This window comes from Ischnura elegans, chromosome 5, assembly GCF_921293095.1.
Source record: "Ischnura elegans chromosome 5, ioIscEleg1.1, whole genome shotgun sequence".
NCBI classification, from domain to species: domain Eukaryota; kingdom Metazoa; phylum Arthropoda; class Insecta; order Odonata; family Coenagrionidae; genus Ischnura; species Ischnura elegans.
Genome location: NC_060250.1, coordinates 4,985 through 13,526, shown reverse-complemented (window position 1 = coordinate 13,526; position 8,542 = coordinate 4,985). Strand labels below are relative to the sequence as shown.

The window sequence follows — 8,542 nt, the reverse complement described above, 5'->3', positions numbered from 1 at the left end:
ACATGCACAGAATTTGGGAGCTAAATTTATTTAATAAAATGGGCAACAAATAAATGCTGAAGAATTTATTTTTCTCATTAATTATGTACATGCTGAGGCAGCGGTGGACATACCGAAAGTAGATATCTAGTCATCGATAGTTAATCATTATTAATGAAGTGAGTGAAATACTTACAAACTGAATAGGAAACATCAAAGACAGAAACACTTTAAAAAATTTATGACCCCCTAGGCCACACATGGTAATAACTAAAATACAGAAATCTTCAAAAGTAAAAACATATTGCTCGAATTTCATCAAAACATTCACAAGTATGCTGATTGGCTGTGAGAATGTAAAATTAAAACTTCATTCTTTTGAATTCTTGTTTAGTTATGGGAGTACAAGGTTGCGCATGGAACTTACATGGTTACATACTTATAGATCGTTACTGATGAACTTATTAAGCAAAATTATTGTCTTCATCAGCCTGATCCTCAGTCTGTTTATCCTGCCAATCCCTGAAGAGAAAATAGTAATTACTCCATGTGAAATGATACATCATGGAACATTATAGTGTATACCTATTGTAAGAGGGAATGGAAAATATGAAGAAAATGTCTGGGATGATCGAATTAGTGTGGCAGAGAAATGAGAAGCAACTACTTACTATCTTATTTTCCCGACTTTAGCCTGGTTGAGCCAATTACTCAGACACCCTTTCAGCTCCACATCTGATGCATCACGGTCGACCCTTCTGCATACACCTATAAAATTATAAAAAACATTGTTAATATCACTTAATGTAATAAGTTAAAAGTTCATTTCAATGATCAATTATTATAATAATCTTAGAATATCTTGTTGGATGCACTCACGAAAAATAACAGGACACACTGGAGTGCTATAAAATGATTTCTTAACCGAATTCTTCTGAAGTTTGCCTGTAAGGGCTTACAGCTCTGCTACATTGTCATTCTAAGACGACGCAACATATTTTGTAGAAGTGCTCATTCAACTGCTACCAAACATTGCATCTAGAGATAAAAAAGACCAAATCAATGAAGAGTTAACAGCTAATACAAGAATAATAAAAATCATGTTTTCAGCCAGAAGAAAAATTCACCAATGAAATTAACACAGTTGTCATGGTTAGTATGCACATGTAGTATGTGTGCACAAGTGCATATGAAATAACAAAAATCCAATCATACCATAATTTTTTAATATTTCATTGGACATTAATCCATACCCACTTCAAAATTATGTTGTACTTGAGTATTTTTATAGCAGTTGGAATTCCAAGCACCTACGAATGTCTGGCGAGCTCAAGATATACTTCTGAAACTTTCTTACAAATGAAACTCTTATGAAACTTTCTTACAAAAACTTAATTGTTCTTTCATTTAAAAAATCATACATTGTTTGAATCAGGATGGCAGCACACAAATTATCATTATTCACTTACCACCTTTGGCTCAAATGAGGGATCTTCACTTATCCTACGGCAGAGTTTGATGAAATCCTCATCTGATGTCAATGGCAATTGGCTGAATTTCATCTCCTCCACAGCAGCACCCTTTTGCTTTGGGTCACAAGCCAATAAAGCACCTACTTTCCTCTCCAAGTGAGAAAACCCAGGTGCCATTCCTCCCATCCACATGAGGCACTGGCTATTATGTTGTTTTAATTTACTGCAGCCTGTAAATATAAAATTGTTATAAATACACTAATACCAATTGATTTGCTTACATTATACTTCCTTAGCAGACTTGGTACTTAATCATCATAAATCCTGCCTACATGCTTATCAAACAGGTGATAACCATAGATTTTAATATACCACTAATTTTTCTATCAACAAACACGAGTAATTGATTACATAACAAAAATTTTAAGGATTGCAATCTTATTGTACAGAAACAACTTAGAAACGTGTTACTTATGCCCTTGAGTGCAATATGTAATAATAATAATATCTTTATTGTTCTATGGGTCAAACATGTGACATAGAACATGTGACATAGAACATCAAAACATACATGTTGTCATACACTATCAGACAAGAATTCATTTACATTATAATAACCCTTAGGCTGTAAAAAATTTTTCAATTCTGTCTTAAAAACATTAATATTTGAAATATGTTTTATACTCGTAGGCAATTTGTTAAAAATAAGCGAGGCAGAGTGATGTGGACCTCTTTTGGCACATAATTGTTGTAAAATATGTATATTTTCACTCCCACGGGTCAGATAGGCATGAACCGAGGAGTTTGGTAAAAATAAGGTAGGGTTCTTTTTTACAAATAATGCACAGTAAAAAATGTACATACTTGGTAGTGTCATTATATTATATTTTAGAAATAATGGCTTTCCAGGAGACCTGATGGACACATTTGCCATAACTTTCAAGGCTCTTTTTTGCATAGAGAATGCTCTAGCAGCAGCACTTGTGTTTCCCCATAAAACTACACACTAAGCCAAGTGAATTGTCTGTTAAAATGTATTAAAACACAAATCAATGCCTAAATTATAACGATCGGAGAGAGTTCAACTGATGGCTATGTTTAGAACAGCTTATTAATTGCTATTATTCCTCGACATATTCCAAATAGTTACTCATTTTCAAGATAAATCATTCATAAATGAGTTAATTGAGGTTGAGACTAATGTCATAAAGAACTGTTAACAAAGTGGATTCTACTGCGAGAACCCTGCTTTAACCGTCTGAATGGATTCTTTTCACTATGCCAGCGAAAGTAAAGACCATGCTAAATTGTAATTACCCTGAGAATAAAATAATGAGTAATCTTAAATAATTAATGGATAGTAATTGGCGGTTCATTAATCATACATAAGTATCGAATGGAAAAAAAATGTTCCATTTACTTACATTAACATGCAGCACAGCAGAGATGGGTTGATGCTGACAATGGCAACTTCTTAAATCTCTTCGTGACGCTAAAAGCCACTGTTTCCGGGAATTCAAAAACTTATTCAGGCGTTGATTCAATTGTGCATGAAACAGTATTCTTTCAATCCCTTTTTGTCAGTATTCACTACGAAGCACGGATTATTTTCTTCTTCCATAGCATACTTCAACGTATATTTGCTACTAATCAATATTTTTCATCACAGCTAAATTCGCCATCACAAAATAACGGTAACAAAAGATGGGCAAAGAAATCGATTGTACGTAATAATCGATTATTTGCTTTCGATTATTGCGATTATTGAATCGATTATGGACATCCGATTATTTTGCATAATCGATTATTTGAATATAATCGGCAGTAGGTGGAAAATAGCGACTTTGCGCAGAGAACTGGTTCTAAGCTTTCTCTAAACTTTCTAACAATCCCTTGGTTCTAAGCTTTCTCTAAACTTCCCCTTGTTGCGATAATTCTCCTAGCGATTTTGCTGCGGATCGATGTATCATTATCTAGGTCACATCTCTTCCTCATTACGCTACCTAGACATTCGCTTTCACTTAGGTAAACCTCCCATCCCATGCACGTTGCATTAGCCTTGACCACGTTCCCGCTTAATGCATTTGTATGCATCGTGACATTTCACGCATTCCTTCTAGCCCCAGCCCTAAGTGACCAAAAATCGAATTCAAGTTAAATTTGAACTTGGAAAATTTCTCTCCTCTGAGGGAACAAATAAATCCTTTCATATCTTCCACATTTGAATAGATAAATTTTCGCTTTAAACGGTATAGCTGTTATCATTTTATTATCCTTCGAATACAACCATAAAATTTCCTTATACTCATTCAGGGTCCATAGTAAGGGTACAAGGGTATCTTATTTGAAGAATTAGCGTTTTGATAGTTATCACAAAAAATGTTCCTCCTTCAACGTAAAACATGAATCAATTATTATTTTTTACGTATTCAACCCGTAAGACTCCAAAAGTGCACGCCAAAGCTGGCGCATGACGTCACAGCTTCATCTACCTTTAATATCTTTCACATTTGAATAGATACATTTTTGCTTTAAACGGCATAGCTGAGAGCATTTTATCATCCTTCGAATCCAATCATCAAATTTCCTAATACTCATTCAGGGTCCAAAGTAAGGGTACTAGGGTATCCAATTTGAATAGTTAGCGTTTTGACAGTTATTACAGAAAATGTTTCTCCTTGAACGTTATACACGAATCACTGATTATCTTTTACGAATTCAAACTGTAAGTCTCTAAAAGTGAATGGGGAGTCTGGCGCATGACGTCACAGCATCATTTACCTTGAATATCTTCCACATTTGAATAGATAAATTTTTGCTTTAAACGACATAGCTGTAAGCATTTTATCATCCTTCGAATCCAATCATCAAATTTCCTAATACTCAGTCAGGGTCCATAGTAAGGGTACTAGGGTATCCAATTTGAAGAGTTAGCGTTTTGACAGTTATTACAGAAAATGTTTCTCCTTCAACGTTATACACGAATCACTGATTATCTTTTACGAATTCAAACTGTAAGTCTCTAAAAGTGAATGGGGAGTCTGGCGCATGACGTCACAGCATCATTTACCTTGAATATCTTCCACATTTGAATAGATAAATTTTTGCTTTAAACGACATAGCTGAGAGCATTTTATCATCCTTCGAATCCAATCATCAAATTTCCTAATACTCAGTCAGGGTCCATAGTAAGGGTACTAGGGTATCCAATTTGAAGAGTTAGCGTTTTGACAGTTATTACAGAAAATGTTTCTCCTTCAACGTTATACACGAATCACTGATTATCTTTTACGAATTCAAACTGTAAGTCTCTAAAAGTGAATGGGGAGTCTGGCGCATGACGTCACAGCATCATTTACCTTGAATATCTTCCACATTTGAATAGATAAATTTTTGCTTTAAACGACATAGCTGTAAGCATTTTATCATCCTTCGAATCCAATCATCAAATTTTCTAAGACTCAATCAGGGTCCAAAGTAAGGGTACTAGGGTATCCAATTTGAATAGTTAGCGTTTTGACAGTTATTACAAAAAATGTTTCTCCTTCAACGTTATACATGATTCACTGATTATTTTGTACGTATTCAACCGGTAAGCCTTCAAAGCTGCATGCCGAAGCTGGCACATGACGTCACAGCAGCATCTAACTTTAATATCTTCCACATTTCAATAGATAAATGTATGATTTAAACGGCATAGCTCTTAGCATTTTATTATCTCTCAGGTGAAACAATTAAATTTTCTCAGACCCTTGAGGCTCCATTGCCAGGGTGCAAGGGTACCCCTATTTCACGATATATCGTTTTGACGTCTATTACAGAAAATGTTCATCCTTAAAGCTAATAAACGAAACCATACTTTGTATTAACATTTCTGTTCTCTAACATTAATACTTTCTATTTTAATATTCCAAATTAGTGTTGAATTTTTCAGTTTTTAAAATCGTAAGATCATCTCCATCATTCTAATGCAACTTCTAGCATATTTAAAGGTTATTGTTCTGGGTAAATAAATTAAGAAATAAATAATACATTTTTCATTCCATTTGTAATGTGTTTTATTAATATGCGTACATAAAACTTTTCATCCCCGTTTCAGTTGTAAAAACATACTCCCCCTTCAGTCATCCTGAACATCCGAGGATAGTATAGAGTTCTCTCTCCCCCATCATAATTAATTAGGGTCAACAACCCCTCTCCATCCGATACTTCACCCATCCTCCAACTCTTACTTCTTGAGGAAGGTGAACACCTCCAGTACATCTTGTAGTCTTCTCCTTAATAATCACTGCCAGAATAAATGGATAGAAAAAAATATCAGATATTTGATAAATTAGATACATTATCATATATTTCACAACGAAAAAGAAATAAACCCTTTTAAATGAGTAGGGAAAGCTTGCAGTGTTGGTGAAGGTATGGGGTGGCGGTCGTGTAAGAGGTGGCGGTCGTGGTAGTAGGGGGTGATTCCCATCCTTCCATAACAAAAGGAAGCGAATAAATTAACATCATAATGAACAATGAGATTTAAGAACTCCGATTCTTTCCTCCATGATCTGTAATATATTTTTGAAGAAGCAGATCTCATTAATTATTTTATTGATTATTATAGCAATAAATTATACTTTTCTTCCTCCCAACTCGTGAAATTCCGTATATTTCACTCATAATCAACTTAAAGTTGAATCTCAACGTTTGCAACACTCATAAATAACACTTGACATTTTTTCCATTTCCTTTCATTTCTTATTTCTGCAACTTTTTCTAGTGAGATTGAGGGGGAGGGGGTATCACTGGGGTCATGACTCCGTAACTGGGGTCGTAACTCCGTAACCATGCAGTTATGCCTTTAATTGTTGAAATACAAGTGTCCTCCATATAAGATGAGTATTATTTTTATTTATTAGACGAACCATCACTTCACAATATTGCGTCAAGCTCGGGTGCTTATACTTATGACGTGGGAAGTCAATGAAGATGACAAATATGCGTCGAAAAGTCGGAAAAGATGTTAAAAAATTGACAACACCTCAAACTAAAACAGAAGCATTACTAATAACTAGAGATACATGTAAATAACACTTTCATTTTAATTTTATAGCACCTTCAATTATAGTTTATAGCATTGAGTACCGTCTATCTTTTTCTTTTTTCATTATACATTACCAGTAGATGACGACAAAATGCGGTGAAACATAGTTATTTGAAAAATACGGAATAGTTTTATTAATAATGTGTTGGAAAAAATTAATTAAGGAACTAGATATAACTAAACTAGATCACCCCGGAGAACTTCGTACCACCTGATAATCAATGAACGGTTTCAAAACACCATTTATAAACCAAGAACGGTTGTACTGATTTTAATAATTTTTGAATTATTATAAAAATTATTAGTAAAAAAATGTGCACTCAAGAAAACTACAAGAATAAGTAGTACAACGGCTTGTTAGAAAGACATTTTTATTTATTCTATCTACGTTGGGTAGACGGGAGACTTAACTTGCCCGCTCTTGGGACAAGCTTACATAACGCTAGACCGATGCTTGATTGGCGTAACAATCTCGTGAATAGGCCCTAAGGAAGAACATTAACCCGGTAACGCCTGAATTAAAAAGTTTCTGCGATTTTTGTGGTAATCATATGTTTTAATACGAATGAAATTCTGAGTCATTCAGTGCAAATTTTATTCTTTTATCTCTAATAGTTACCGAGATACAGCCTGGTACCATATGGTACCGCTAGGCGTTTAAGGGGTCAAAAAATCGAAAATTGAAAAACTTTTCGGAAATCACATTTTTAAGCCAAAAACGTTATATATTTATTATTTTCCGGAAAATACATTCATTTTCATCCAAAATTACGTTCAAATATCGATAATATTCAATTAATTATTAAATATTATTGTATATAAAATAGAAGTTGATATAATTGACGTAGAAATCAAGAATAACATGATTTTAGCCTTTCACTCAGTCGTTGCCGCACATGGAAATGAACAAAGCAGTCACTGCATTGCATTTCAAGCATTCTGTTCTTATTGTACTGGTTCAGTTTTCAGTAGCACACTATCCCCGCTTGGGCTTGGAGTTATTTGTTGGTTGTGCCCGTCGAACCTATCAGGGGCATTGGAAAGAAGATAGGCGGCTGTCAGTTGAACGCAATCTTTGAAACATGAATCAATAACAAATCTATTTCTCTGCGAAAATGGGCTGGCGGGGGCGGTGGTGTAGTCTGTATGGTCTAGTTTGAGTCTCATTCAATTAGCAGTAAGAGTCGGCAGAGCATTTCCACAGAGCTCGTGACTAAATTTACGAATTTTACCATCGAAAAGACAAATTTGCTGATTAAACATCATAAAAGTCCAGTAATCGCGCCTATGTCGCATTTATTCACGTGCATCGCATCAATATCGCATTTATCACATTACCAATTTTTACGTATCACTGCAAATAACTTATTGGTCATGAAGTACACTCGTTGGTTCAGACAAGAGATACCCATTTCCTCTCGTTTCTCATTGTTCTCTAAGCTCTCATGCTTTCACTTATTCTGTTTTTATTTTGCTAACTATGTCAAAAAATTGAAGTATTTTCTCAATTATCATTAGGATACATCTACGCTGGTAATCACTTATTTATTGGAAAAGTCAATGTTTTTCATTACAAAAGTAAGCACAATCTTCTACCATAATCAACTTATTTTAATGCGCATCATCCTAATGAGATTTTTTTATTTTGATATTTCGTACAGATAATTTTTCGATCAAAATTTTTGTTACGTATCTCCAGCTTAATTTAGCTAATTCCACAAGCAATATAAGTGTCATACGTCATCAAAATGGTATGTGAGAGTAGTTTCCATTGAGGCAATGCTGTTTCCTGCTCCGAATTCGATCATTATAATGTAAAATTTTAGAACTCAGGTCTACAAGCTCCTAACATGACTTATGATCCCACCAATCCATACAAATATATTTTAGGCGTCAATTTACGGGAAGAAGTCTCTTTCACATTCATTTATAGCGATTAATTTACCCCTGGCGGCGCTCCAAGCCCCTCCTCCCCCCCCCCCCCCCTCGCCCTCCAAAG

The 8,542-nt window shown here is 34.6% G+C and overlaps 1 long non-coding RNA gene across 1 annotated transcript; it reads right to left on the bottom strand.

The window, feature by feature from the left end:
• Positions 1-930: 930 nt before the first annotated feature.
• On the bottom strand, positions 931-2,908 carry LOC124159633. Its single transcript, XR_006864988.1, has 3 exons — positions 2,876-2,908; positions 1,449-1,681; positions 931-1,017 (listed from the first exon to the last, which is right to left on the bottom strand). It is a non-coding gene; the product is annotated as an uncharacterized LOC124159633 (long non-coding RNA).
• Positions 2,909-8,542: the final 5,634 nt, after the last annotated feature.